General features: G+C 43.9%; 1 protein-coding gene across 6 annotated transcripts in view; it reads left to right on the top strand.

The window, feature by feature from the left end:
- The window catches only part of sema6e (sema domain, transmembrane domain (TM), and cytoplasmic domain, (semaphorin) 6E), an 86119-nt gene that overhangs the window by 33486 nt on the left and 37382 nt on the right, over positions 1-15251 (top strand). Inside the window, exons 1-2 of one of the 6 annotated variants that reach the window (XM_058052967.1) lie at positions 6015-6854; positions 7225-7376. The exons of 3 other annotated variants lie outside the window; for them this stretch is intronic. The gene's annotated coding sequence lies outside the window, so the exon portion shown is untranslated. Of the gene's footprint in view, positions 1-6014; positions 6855-6941; positions 7141-7224; positions 7377-15251 lie in introns of those variants that run through there. 2 more of the 6 variants (XM_058052968.1, XM_058052966.1) reach the window with 2 other exon arrangements.

Below are 15251 nucleotides of genomic sequence, written 5' to 3'. Positions count from 1 at the left end.
CACTTTGGCTCAGCGTGATTGTTTTCTGTTTGAGTGATCATTTTTTAGCTGTTGGTGTTCAGTTAGCGACGTCAAGCACGGGCGAGAAGAAGAACAAGTGATAAATGTCCTGCATGCAGCATCGCTCCGGCAGGTCTCTCATTCTGCTTCCCCTCATGACGAGCCATTATACGAGCCTCCGTCTTTCTCGTGTCATTAAGTCAGGTTACTAATGAGGCAGCAATTTAAAAGGTCACACCGCTTTCACTTTGTCACGTCGTCACAAAGCAACAACTGGGTGAAAGAGAAGTCTGGGGGCGTGTCTTCCGAGCGGGTCCTTTTCTTCCTTTTGCTGAACAATCTCGTCGTGCAGATTCTAATCTATTCCAGCTGAGAGGAATAAAGCACCAAATGGAGTCATTCATCACAGCCAGCACGCCGCCAGGAGCTGACTGGTGCACCACCAATCGAACAGGGGAGGCGGGGCTTTGTAGGGGGCGCTTGTTTTTCTCTGCAGGCCCCAGTCAGTCAACTTGTCCTTTACTGTTTTCACACGTCTTTGCAAGAACTCTGTTGTTTTTGAATGACATCTGACAGCCTCAGGCAGCGGTTACCATGGCAACAGTTTCACGGTTGGACACGCCCACCTGCGCCCTTATAAGGATGTCTTCTTCCCTGACTTGTTGCTTTGTCTCATGGCGTGAAACGCTGACTCAGCAGTATGTTGTTAAAGAAGCAGATGAAGAAGCGTGTGAAGTCAGGTCAGGATGAGCCTTCCTCCCCGCTGGCGCTAAATTCCTGTGACATTTGGCGCTCTTTGATAGTCCTGATGATGTTCCCGCCTCAGCTGAAAATCCTCGCTGAGCTTGCGCTGCTCTCTGCGGACCCCTCTGATAAGCTCCTTACATCTTCTGCTGCCAGGTTCTCCTCCTGCCTCCTCCCCCCTCAGCTCACCATCTCATGCCGACCTTCCCCGTCCTCCCACGTGGTCTTTGAGGCGGACGATGTCACGTCCGTGCTCACCTCCACACCCACGGCAACGAGCGTTCACCTTCATCATCCCTTTGCTCTTCTCTTACCTCACGCTGCGTACTGCACCATGCTGAAAAAGACTGCAAGTAATACATAAAAAGAACACTGAACAATACTGGCAATGGCAGGAGTACTGCAAAAATATCTTCATATTCAAAAGGTAAAGTCAAAACACATATTTGGCCACACTTGGTGTTTACAAATGTCTTGTTTAAGGTTTCTCCAGAAAGTCCAACTTCCAACATGGAAGTAATAATCTTGTCCATCTCTTCAAACAAGCAAGAACGCTGAGTCATGTTTTTTTTTTTTTGTTCATTGACATTCTGTCAGCTGCTGAAGGTGAGCTAGATGTGACTCCTCTACACGAATGGCATCATGGTTAATGGCGACCTAGCTCAGGTCATGACCGGATGCTAAATGTTAGCTTTAAAGTGTTTTAGCAGACACAGGGGGGCCGTTGTGCTTTGTGCGCGAGCTCGAGACCCGACTGGTCAGAGCGGTGCATGTCAATGATGAGGAAAGCGACGATGCTGTGCCAAGAGAGCTAGCAGATAAATAAACATGTGTTTGCTCAACGTGTTTGTTATTCAGGAGATGACCTGCACGCGCTCTTTATTTCTACCTATTAGCTGTGTGTGTGTGTGTGTGTGTGTGTTTTAATGTGAGAGATAAACAATAAAGTTCAGTCATTAAGACAAAGATGCTCATTATCTAATTAACAACAAATTGAGTCCACTTAGTGCTAATGCTTGTGTCCAACTGGACCAGGGTCTGTTATGTGGTTTTTCACTGGAAGGATTCCGCTCATGGAAGACTTGAGCAGAGTCTCTGTTCAGTTAATTGGTTCCAAACTCAGCTGCGATAAATTCATTTCCAAGAAGTACTGTCGGTTTCAATATTAATAACTGGAATTGTATCGACTGATATGACATTTTTGGGGTCAATGTGAATCACAAAATTTTTAATCAGATTAATCATGGTTTTAAAATTATCATGATTAATTATCATTTGCAATTATGTCTGAAATATGTCATTTTCTACTGTATTTTATTGAAAGAAATATAAATGACAATAGACATGGTATACACCAAAAGAAGGGTTAGACTCGTCTTTCATCAGAAAAAATGTTTTCTTCCTTTTTCCATTCTTTAGTAATCAGCAACTTTCATCAGAATATCAGTTCTCAACAAAAAAAAGTGAGAAAAAAGCTTTTTGTTAAAAGATACATTTCAAGAATAACTAACAATTTTAGCCATATATATTTAGCCAACTCTGATTGGCTGCCAACCAGTCCAGGGTGTACTCCGCCTCTCGCCTGAAGACAGCTGGAATAGGCTCCAGCACCCCCGCGACCCAAGTGAGGAGAAGCGGTAGAAAATGAATGAATGAATGAATGAATGAATGAATGGATGAATATAAGAGCATGAACTATTTACAATTTTCACATTTGGAAGTAAACTGTGGGTGCACACATGCGAGGGGGAGGGGCCAGGTACTCACGAAAGGTGCAGCATGGAGACACACAATGGGTCACACACAATGAAATCAATGCACCCAGGAAATAAACAAAATACGGCAAGATACTGTAAGTATTACATGTATTCAACAATGTACTTGTTCTTGCATGATCACAGCATTTATGTACTAAAACGATAAAACAGTGTTAGTGTTGTGTGACAAACAAGATTTGGGCCTTTTTCTTGTTGCATTGAACATGACTAACAGAAGTTTGGAGAAACACAAAGAGATGGAAAAACATAGCGATATGGACTAGTAGCCCTGGGACATTCCTTTTGTGGAGGCAAGTACATGGTTTGAACTTTGACCTGCACGAGATGAAGATGAATGCAGTGAGATGATGAATTGTTAGCGTCAGGGGATCCTCCTGAAGACACTTTAATCCATCACAACTTTCATGTTGCGCGAGAGAAGAGAATAAGACATCTGGAGCAGCAGACGTTTGACTTCCACACTTTTTTATGTCGAAGTCTTACTCTCTTACTCTCATACGGGTGCTGACAAAGATCTACTGTTTGTGTTTCCGAAACACAATGCAATCCTCAATAAACACAACAGTCCATTGGTTTAACAATCCATGAGCCACACAAATAGTGGATAGGACGATAGCAGATCCCCACACATTCAGCTAAAATTTTGTTCTGATATTTATTTATTTCTCCAAAAGTAGCTTGTTTTTTTCCACAGAAAACACATATGTGATAATTGGGGATGTTCCGTTCAGGGTTTTATGCTGCCAATATCGATTGCGATCACCCATGAGTGAAATTGGCCGATACAATTAGCCATCACGTAGGTGAAGTGTAAATGTTTAAATGTACTACAAGCTACTGTATATTAGGGGTCATCAAGGTTTTGTTCGTGTGAGAGCTACAAAATGAAAATGGCCAAGAGCTACTCATTTTATTTTCATAGCTTATTTCAATATTAATAAGTGGAATATTGACTGATATGAAATGTTTGGGATCAATGTGAATCACAAACTTTTTTATCAGATTAATCATGTTTTAAAATTAATTAATCATGATTAATTATCATTTGCAATTATGTCTGAAATATTAAATTGTTTACTGTATTTTATTGAAAGAAATATAGATGACAATGGACATGGTATACACCAAAAGAAGGGTTAGACTCTCGTCTTTCATCAGAAAAAATGTTTTCTTCCTTTTCCCATTCTTTAGTAATCAGCAGGTTTCATCAGAATATCAGTTCTCAACAAAAAAAGAGAGAAAAAAGGCTTTTTGTTAAAAGATACATTTCAAGAATAACTTGGACAATTTTAGCCATATATATTTAGCCAACTCTGATTGGCTGGCGACCAGTCCAGGGTGTACTCCGCCTCTCGCCTGAAGACAGCTGGGATAGGCTCAAGCACCCCCGCGACCCAAGTGAGGAGAAGCGGTAGAAAATGAATGAATGAATATAACAGCATGAACTATTTACAATTTTCACATTTGGAAGTAAACTGTGGGTGCACACATGCGAGGGGGGGGCAGGTACTCACCAACATAGCCAATATATAAGCCAAACATAGCCAATATGCTTGTTTTACCATATCATGAACAAAATGCTGGTATCCACAACTCACCTTTTGTATTTTACAATGCATATATTTCTAGTCTTCTCGCATTATTAACTGAAAACCTGAGTGAAAAGCAGGTTTGCCAGCCTCTGCTGGGCCCTCGGCATCCCGGAGAGGAGACAAAATGCCGCCAGCCATTCGTCAATTTGGAAACACTGCTGAAATCAGTGTGTACGCTGTGCTTTTCAAGCACGGCACACTCAACTCGTCACAGTCAATGCGAGCGGTGGACAGCTGAACTGGGGAACTGCCGAGACTGACATGCCTCCTACCACCAAGGCCGTGCTCACAGAGTCAGAAGTGGTTTTAGAGGACACGTGCGTCACATCTCATCCGTAGCCCGACGCAGCCCGCACACAACAAAAGTTCCCCCTGCACCAAAAGTGTCTGCATGGTCCCAACCCCGTACTAAGGAAGTACTTTGGCCACACTGGAACGTACAGTGGGTTGGGACGGGGGCTTTAGCCCCTGCCCGACGGATGATCACATAGCGAGCCTCAAACTCACTGCACCCTGCCACGTGCTTGCCCCCCAAATGCCCCACAGATCAAAAGCTTTTTAAAGTGCCACCGCAGTGACACATATTTGCGGCATGTTTTGTCGGGTGCAAAACTCGTATCACTCTCAAAAACACAGGAAGTCCCACACATGGCAGACATGATTGGTCTGGATGATGCAGTGGGGGCGGAGCTGATACTGATTGGTGGCCAATTGATCGGAGCACCCCTAGCGATGATACAGGTAAAATATTCAGCATACATGTACCACTGTTTGAATGTGTTTTTGTAACAACTTTGCACTGTGTTCAGCTGTCCTTGAACACACCATTGTTGTGTTCACCAGCTTTGTCAGGTAATATATTACTGCAATTCAGTGGTCCTTATTGTTTTCTGTAATGGAAGGGGCATCTTAAAACCTTTAACTATTGTCAGATGTCATAATGTGAGCATTGGCTACTTTATTCTTCATTTATTTCAGAAATTATGCTTGGTTGTACATAACACTGAGCTTGTTATGGATGTTGACACCCCCACTCCGCACATCTTGCAACTCTTTCTCCTCAAGGAAGCGTTCGTGTTGTGTTTACAGCCGCAATATATTTCAGCGCCGCTAGCCTTCCAGTAAAAAACATGTTCGAGGTTAACAAACAAAAAGACGGTGAAAGGTGGAGAGGGCTGGGTTGTCCTCTGCTGGCCCGATGCTGATCCTCAGCCTGCGGGGCTTTGGACCTTCCCACCACCAACCTCCCTGCATGCTCCTCACGCCTCCATCTCCCCCTCAAGGAGTTAGCCAACATTCTCTCATTCTCTCACAACCTGCTCTCATTGCAACATTGTCTTTTTTCCACAAAACCGAAGGAGCTGAGTTGTGTTGATTAGCCGCAAGCATTGTGTGTGTGTTAGCTGTTCCAGGAATTGGACCATGTCATGACATTAAGCGGCAAATGAAAAGGAATGGACCTGCGAGTGCTTTTTCATTTAGTTTCATTGATATCGGGCCGGCGTCGCCGTTGAGATGGATGACAGAAACAGTTTGAAGCTAATGCCGCACACATCGGTCAAGCTGACAAATGGCGCTCCCAAACTTGGAAAGTCATTAGCGGGCTGAGGCAGGACCGAAGGCGGGACTAAAGGGGGTCAAGCACTGCTCATCGTCGTGCCTGACCCTCACTGCTTTACTCCAATGTCGGTCAACTTTCCAATCCTGCAGGCAGAGGGCATATGTGTTTATGGTGCAATGATGCTCTCAGCCTTTATCTCAGCTCCTCAAACACATTTTATTCATTGAGCATCGGGAAAGTTAGTCCGATTTTTATGATGTCCCCATATGGCTCAGTTTCAAACTTAACCTTTTTTCATTTTCTACCTTCACCTGTGAGCAGGAAGAAGTGCTCTAGTAGCCGTCAAGGTCAACTGTTTGCATTTCAAATGGTAGAAATAAAAAGAAATTCAACGAGGTAACTCCAATAATTTAGTTGGCGTTTTAATGGATGTACAGCAGCCCTGAAGCATCATGGGGGATTGGCAGCTTAATTATGCAAAACTACAAAAAAAACTATTTTGAATTTCAATTTTGAATTATTGTTTTCATGCTGCTATTACCAAAAGATTGAATTCATAATGAAAGAGTCATGTCTGAGCCTCTCTTCTGTGTTGTTGTCTTTGTATTCATAAAGTAGTTGAAATAAAAACATGCATATATATTTTTTTCTTTTTATTATGTTGTCTTTTCTCTTCACTGATGAGGACAGTAAACAACAACTGGGCCACACATTCATGTTTTATTACATCTCTCCCGGCATTATTTCACAGTCAGCGTGTGTCAGTGTGTGTGTTTGTGTGCCTAACAGCAGGTTACAGTATGTGACCTGCATACAGTCTATACATGCGTGGGCTAATGGGCTGTTAACCTAGCTAGCATATATCACCATCGCCATGACCATTCATCATGTCATTGACTTTTATTCACCTGTGTGTTTGTGTTTACAGCATCAATGACACATCCTGACCTTCTTATAGGAAAACTGACACTCAACTAAAACTGTGACGAGACAAACATCACTAGGCTGTGTGTGTGTGTGTGTGTGTGTGTTTGTGTGTAGAAGAGAATGTAGCAGTACAGGAAGTGCGACAACACAGAGACGTTTGGACGTCAGGAATGTAGCCCGACTGTCATTTTAAACGTTGGTGTGGTTCTTTAAACAAGGTCGGGTGTGAAGGTGAAAGAGGAGAAGATATAAGTAAGTTATTTATCTTTTTCTTAGTTTAACACATCACCATGGCAACCATACCTTGGGATCTTTTAGGAAAGGAGGGAAAGGATCTTAATTAAAGGGTTGTGTGTGTGTGTGTGTGTGTGTGTGTGTGTGTGTGTGTGTGTGTGTGTGTGTGTGTGTGTGTGTGTGTGTGTGTGAACCTGCGTGTGTATGCTGAGCGCCAAATGGTGAGATGGTGTGTTGACATCAAGTCGGGTTGGTTTGTGGTCAGCTGTTGGTATCACATGAGTAGGAATTTCTCTTGCTCGAGGTTTATCGCTACTTAACTTTGACTTTTATTGTTCATTTATTTGATTTGATTACTCTTTACGAGCTTGGTTGGTGTTGTTTTCAGGTGTTGTCCAGGTTGAGGAGGTGAAATGTGTCAAACTCAAGCCCCAGGGATAAATCCGACCCACGCTGTAATTTCTGCTGAACTATTGGAAAATAGCATTGAGTTGGCCCGCCTCACCGACCTTATCAATCAAAGTGCTTAGAGCGATCTGAGTAAGTAAGCGATTTGTCCAGTATAAACTACTCTGGCATTTTGATTTAAAATAAATATTGTGTATAGCAACAAATTCACAACCGTTCTGAAAAAGGTTGCCAGATTCAGACCAAAAGTCAAAATAATGTAACTGTGTATGACTAAAGCCAGCAGCACTTACAGCAGCATCTATTACACACGGTTTGTACAAAATAACACCTTAAAAGGCATAAGGCAGTCAAAAGTGATATGTTTAACTACAGCAAAGCATGCTGGTAAATGCGTAATCTGCCCATTACATAGTTGTAAACTCTTCCGGGTTACACATCTCATGGATTGTGATGTTTTTGCGTTGATATAAAATACTGTGGGCGGCACAGCGGTCGAGTGGTTAGCGCGCAGACCTCACAGCTAGGAGACCAGGGTTCAATTCCACCCTCGGCCATCTCTGTGTGGAGTTTGCATGTTCTTCCCGTGCATGCGTGGGTTTTCTCCGGGTACTCCGGTTTCCTCCCACATTCCAAAAACATGCTAGGTTAATTGGCCACTCCAAATTGTCCATAGGTATGAATGTGAGTGTGAATAGTTGTTTGTCTATATATATATATATATGTATATATATATATATATATTAGGGTGTTCAGAAAAATAAAAGTTTGTGATATTCGTTGTGCTGAGTTTTAATTCAGCTTTACTACCCGAGAGTATTGCACCGCAGTTTGCAATTTCTCCCGCGACATCCCTATCCCGTGCCTCACTACATCCCGGATCCTGAGGGTGGGTGAAGCGATCGCTTGGCGATTGTGGTGACAGGAATGGGTCTGGAGAAGATTTTGTCCGTCCCCTCCATCCCGGCAGGGACTGGCGTGGCCATGGGAGGAGCAATCCTGAAGGTTTTGGAAGAATGGCCTCAAGTCAAACCTTGGCTGGCGGGACTCTGCTTCGATACGACAGCTGCCAACACAGGCGTTCACGGTGGCGCTTGTGCCGTAGTGGAGCGAGCTCTTGGATCCCGACTCCTCTTCCTGGCATGCCGTCATCACATGGCAGAGTTGGTAATGTCAGCGGTGTTTGACCACTTCTTCTCCTCGTCTGGACCAGACATTTCCATCTTTGGGAGATTCAAAGACTTCTGGGGCAGGCTAGACCAGTCCTCCTACGATGCCTACGATGACTCTGACCAGAAGTCCCATCAATGGATATCGGACAGAGCCAACGAGATCGAGCAGTTCGTCCTCAATCACATGGAGAAGGCCGAAACCAGGGACGACTACCTGGAGCTGCTGAACCTGACACTGGCCTACTTGAGGAAGAAGCCCAAGATGGCATTCCGCCGACCTGGAGCCTACCACCGAGCCCGCTGGATGGCAAAGGGGCTTTACTGTCTGAAGATATGCCTCTTCCGACGGCAGCTGAAGGAAGCAGCGAACTTCGCCATCAGCAAGCACCAGGAACAGGCCATCCAGCGGTTGTGTACCTTCCTGGTCTCTGTCTATGTGCGCCACTGGTTCGAGGCTCCCTACGCCGCGGACGCTCCGATCAACGACCTGCTTCTGGTGAAGGAAATCGAAGCCTATGGTCAACTGGTCGACGCTGACGTGGCGGGGAAGGCGATGCAGAAAGTAAAGGGCCACTTATGGTACCTGAGCGAGGATCTCGTTGGTCTTGCCCTGTTCTCCAAGAAGGTGTCGCCGGATGAGAAGAAGGAGATGCTGGAGAACATGGCATCTGTGCCGCCAACAAAGAAGGACCTCCGTCGGGTGAACCTCAACGTGAAGGCTGGTCCAAAAACAGCTGACTTGAAGTTAAGTCTGTTCGTCACACAACGGTCTCAGAACCTATTCTTGAAGTTGATGGTCGACACGCCGCGAACTCTGGAGGACCTGGAGATCATGCCTCAGGCTCTGGCAGCACTAAAGGTGGTCAATGACGCCGCTGAACGAGCTGTAAAGCTTGCCACAGACTACAACGTGGCTCTTACCAAGTCTGAAGAGGAGCGGCAGTTCATCTTCCGAGTGGTTCAGCATCACCGTCAGGAGTACCAGCCAACCAAAAAATCCTTCGTGAACCGATCCGATGGTCTGTAGTGACACCATTCTGGCCTTGTTGGTCCGTGTTTAGTATGCCGAGTGTGCATACTGAACAGAGAACAAACAGAACACGCAAACAAAACAGTTACTTTACGAGTTAACAGCACGTACAGTGAACGCACCTTCACACTATAGCAACACATGGTAATGGCATTGGCTGCGTGTAATGGTGTCTACCTATGTGTAATGTGAAAATAAAGGCATCGGCTTCTTGCCCCTGTGGCAGCAGACTATAGGAGCTTTCGCCTAGGGGCAGCAAACTGGACTGGGCTCGGCTGGCAGTGCATGCAAGTTCGTCCTTCAGTGGGCACCTGGTACTGGTACAATGTTGTTATCACATACCTGGGTATAGTGAGGCATGGGAATGCGTGTGTGAAAAAAGCTGTTATTTTGCTCAGTTAATGGTTTTACGAAATGGAACCGATTCAGCACTTAGCCGCTTCAAATTTCGAAAGAAAAAAAATCACCATATAAGGGCTGAACACCCTAATATATATATATATATATATATATATATATATATATATATATATATATATATATATATATATATATATATATATATATATATATATATATATATATATATATTGTCTATATGTGCCCTGTGATTGGCTGGCGACCAGTCCAGGGTGTACCCCGCCTCTCGCTCCAAGACAGCTGGGATAGGCTCCAGCACCCCCGCGACCCTTGTGAGGAAAAAGCGGTAGAAAATAATTGAATGAATGAATAAAATACTGTAACTGTAGAGAGAAGGACAAAGTGGTGGTTGATTGACAATCACTTTATTGAAACGAACAACGACGGCAAAACAACCATAGTCATATATCCGCCGACTATCAGAAAGTACAAATTTCATGCAGGCATGAAGGCACACATTTGAATGGACACACACTCCAATGTAAAAAAAAAAAAAAAAAAGTTGGCTTTGAGTTTTGGCCCCCTGTGCAATTGAGTTTGACACCCCTGCACTCAAATGTTCTGGCACAGAACTTCAGTGTGACGTTGTTGTGCATCAACTTGTCTCCTTTTCTTCATGGAAAGACAACATGTCTTCCCAATGAGCGCTGCGGGAACCTTACATACGGCGTCTTATGCATGTAGCTGTCAGAAACCATGGTGGGGGGGGCGGGGCTGGTGTTGACACGGCAACAGGAGCTCATTATCTGGCGGTCTATGCTGATGCACGGCGCCATGGCGGGCTGCTGGTGGGGCTAGGTTGAACAGGAAATGACACGTTGATGCTGTAATCCAGGATTACCTGCGTGTCCTCGCTCTCCAGCGCCCACCGTGTGCATGTCACACGCCTGGCGGGGTGTGCGAAAGCCAGCGGTGGCACAGCTTCACTTACTGGCTTTGATTTGTCAGGATGCAAAAGGAAATGAAACATGAGGCCAGACAACATGTCAGGTTTGACTGTAAAAATCACAATGGTGACGTAAGGATGGCTTGCCGTGTGCGCCTGTATATTGTATATTAACGTATATTGGGTATCCTTATTGAGGCATGTTATCTGCAATGCTTCCCCGAACATTATATGGAGGAGGCGGCACCCCCCTCAACGCATCCTTCATCCCCGCAGAGAAGGTCAAGTTCATTTTATTTTATTTTATTTTATTAGTAGATTAGAGCAGAAGTCATTTAATGATACTTTGGAATAGAAAAGGTATGCATTATTTTATTCAACAAACTAGATACAGTGGAACCTTGGTTAGCGTCATTCATTCGTCAAAATGAATGCTAACTGAATCAATTTTTCCCATAAGAAATAATGTAAATCCAACTAATGTGTTCCAGAATGCCAAAAATGTTACAGTTTTACTTGCATAAAATAATGTAAAATGCATGTAAATACATATAAAAGATGAATGACAAGGATAAATAAACATTTAAGTAGTGTTTCTCACACAAGTCTTTGATTTTTCTGCTGCAAAATTGTCCAGAATGGAGCCATAGCAAGTTGCAAGTACCAGCATTTTGATTTAAAAAAAAAGGTGAGAAACACTATTGAATTCAAGAAATAACTCATAGCAAAACACGAAGGTGGTGTCAGTGTCATCAAGTAACCTTGAATGCTTATTTATCCTTTTCATTCATCATTAAATTTATGTAGATTTAAATTGTTTTATGCATGTAAAACTGTAAACATGTTTACATTCATTCATTCATTTTCTACCGCTTATCCTCACGAGGGTCGTGGGGGTGCTGGAGCCTATCCCAGCTGTCTTCAGGCCCTCCAATCACATGGCACATATAGACAAACAACCATTCACACTCACATTCATACCTATGGACAATTTGGAGTCACCAATTAACCTAGCATGTTTTTGGAATGTGGGAGGAAACCGGAGTACCCGGAGAAAAACCACGCATGCAAGGGGAGAACATGCAAACTCAGGTCTCCTCGCTGTGAGGTCTGCATGCTAACCACTCAACCACCGTGCAGCCCACATGTTTACATGCTTTTAGAATTTGTACTCATGTCAAATTATAATTGTAGATAGAACTACAGACTCAGCTGCAGATGACATAGAGACGTGACTGTGGGCGACTGTTTCCATGTATTTGTAAGCTAATGGGATGCTAAAGAGGACGTTATGTTATAAAAATACATTAGGAACACAGTTGGACTCACAAAGTATATTAACACCAGGGCAAGACGCGTGCCATATTGTATGTTAACTGGAAAAGTGTACACAAATCAAGGCAAAATGTGGGTGTATATTTTCGACATTAACCGAAAACCATGATAATGACTGTGGCGCAATGCAAATAGCTGTACATGATTTAGACACTGCATGTGTTTGTCGATATTTTAAAGCCAAAGTTGGAGACCTGTTCTGAGCCTATAAAGAAGCATCATGTGCGCTTCCACCCTCCAAATGTACTGTACCTATTAAAGTAGCCAGTGAGAGTATATTTGTCTCACACACACAAAGTACAGTTTTAATAAAGACAGGTTGGCGCTGTAGGTTCTTCATGTGATTTATGTTCAGCTATTACATTCTGGGCCAAAGTGGTGTTGTTCGAGTAACCTGTGTGTGTGTGTGTGTGTGTGTGTCCATGTGCGTGTGTGCTGATTGGACCTCACGTGTGACACAAAGGCCAAACTAATTGTATTTATTTTGGAAGCTGCCATGCTGGAACGTTCCGGGGGCTGCAGGGAGGAAAATTGCAAGCGTGTACTTGCTTGGGATGTTTGCACAGAGGTCAGAGGTCATGACGCAGCCAGTGGTCCAGCTGTCGATGGCTGGCAGATGTGGGGAGGGGGGGGCTGTGTATCCTGGAGAAGGACGATTCAAGGTCACTGCAGAGCACTGAGAGTCAAAGAGGTACAGATGAAAGTTTGTGAATGTGAAGGTCAAAGGTGACTTATCTTCATCCTGCCTCCTCTTCCTCACAGTACTCAACAACTTGAACTGTGCCGAACATAACAATGACATGAAGTACTACTACTACTGAGGGGTATGCAGAGGTGCCCCAGCCGGCACATCACCTTCATTATTTCATTAATTATTTTACATACATTTATAACATAATTAATAATATAATCATTCATTCATTCATTCATTCATTCATTTTCTACCGCTTTTTCCTCACGAGGGTCGCGGGGGGTGCTGGAGCCTATCCCAGCTGTATTCGGGCGAGAGGCGGGGTACACCCTGGACTGGTCGCCAGCCAATCACAGGGCACATATAGACAAACAACCATTCACACTCACATTCATACCTATGGACAATTTGGAGTCGCCAATTAACCTAGCATGTTTTTGGAATGTGGGAGGAAACCGGAGTACCCGGAGAAAACCCACGCATGCACGGGGAGAACATGCAAACTCCACACAGAGATGCCCGAGGGTGGAATTGAACCCTGGTCTCTTAGCTGTGAGGTCTGTGTGCTAACCACTAGACCGCCGTGCTATTTTACATACATTAATAACATAATTAATAATATAATCATTATATAACACAATTCAAATGAAAAACCTTGTGGTCAAAGTGCTTGACTGAAGGGGCGCCTATAGTGAAGGTGAAGGAGTGCAGGTGCGCCAAAGCACTGCCTGGCCTCTGTTGTCTATTATATCATTTAAACATGCACAAACAGTGTTTAAATACAGATAATGCCAACTCAAAAGTGCCCCATTTAGCATGGCGCCACATATAGCCACATAGCCACTGAGTATGATAGACAATAAATATATTGTTAAATGCCAACATCAATGTGAATGCTGTGTTGTGTTTCTTATGAAGAGTCCTGCTGGGTGTAGTCATGTGTGTGATGAAATATTCATATCTGAGGTGTTTTTTTATCATCACCATCATCATCATCATCATCATCCGTGTGGTCTGACCCAGTTTGCACGTAGAGAACGTTCTGGTGCGCTTTCAGGATCACAAACAAAGAGTGCAGCTTCCTGTTCCGAGTGCGAGTCTATTTATGTTGAGTGTGGGCGTTTGGAAGCGCCGAGCGAGCTTACGTGCACGCCCGCCTCGCCACTTGTTGTCAATTTGGACCTAATGAGCGGAGCAGCGAGCAAGCAGGAATGTTTTTGGGACTGTGCGGGAATAAATGTTGCACATGTGATTTGTCATTTGCAATAGAGGTCCACTTTGTTCTTCATAGATTTTTCATTTATTCTGTCCTCCAACACAAATGCATCACATTCATCATTGTGCGCAACACTAATGGCCTCTAATTGATTCTCATTCTTATGAAAAATTGTCCCAAAAGGAGCAGAAGGCCAAACTGAGTCATGTCTGCTACATAGAATTATTTTTATGACAAAGTAATAAAAGTTTCCAAGTTGAAAAGTATCGCATTGACCACATCCTGTCAAAATTAACACTGAGAGGAATAATTTCAGAACAGGCTGTGTCTGAAAGGGAATACTTCCATCAGTACACTACAAGAAGTAAACTGTGTATACTGTGTACTTATTTCCTGAGTGTGTACATACTATATACAGTGTCTATTACCTGTAGACACCTATTACCGACAATATTCACATGGTGAATTGTAACCACTTCAGTTACTTCCTGCTATGGAGCCAAGATGGCTATTGTTGTACTTACAGTAAGTGCAAGTATGAAGTGCAACAATTGAAGCACAGCACTATTCTCCTTTGAATGCAAAAAAAAGATCCCACTAGAGTTCCTGTTGCCCATCAAAGATTCAGTCATTAAATAGAAGTGTGTTGAAGTCCTCAAATTTAGCAAATCAACCAAAAAATAGTCAGATGAAATTATGATTCATTTTAGATGGAAAATGTGTCTTTAAACAACCTGTGTGGACTCCTCTACTCCACCCCCCCCCCCCCCCCCCCCCCCACTGCACCTTCAGACTCTGTGTCCTCCCTCGTCTAACAGCTCCTAATTAATCTAATTAGTAATCAATCAGCCATGGACCTCCCGCCTCCTCCGTACTAATAGAGCCTATGACAGGCTCGGACCCTGCATTATTAATACCTCAATTCCTGGAGCCAGCCGCCCCCACCACACCCCCCACAAAGCAGGCGGTCAGGGTCCATCCATCATTGAGCATTGCAAGGCCTCATGGGAAATATCCACCAGTGGGATTGTGGATGGGAAAGTATTGTGGGTGTTGTAGCTAGCTCGGAGCCGAATGAAAGAAGACTTATTATTAACGTGTGTGGGGGGAGTTTGGAGGGTGTTGAGGTAAGGGGCCGGGGGTTAACACCTCCAATGTTGGACATGCACATACTTACTCATACTATCCATTCAGACCTCCAAGAGGTAGTGCTGGAAGCTTCTCAGCTGATGCTGACAGGGCATCCTGACACGAGAC

Source organism: Doryrhamphus excisus, chromosome 17 (genome assembly GCF_030265055.1).
Source record: "Doryrhamphus excisus isolate RoL2022-K1 chromosome 17, RoL_Dexc_1.0, whole genome shotgun sequence".
Classification (NCBI taxonomy): Eukaryota; Metazoa; Chordata; class Actinopteri; order Syngnathiformes; family Syngnathidae; genus Doryrhamphus; species Doryrhamphus excisus.
This window is presented reverse-complemented; position numbering and strand designations above follow the sequence as displayed.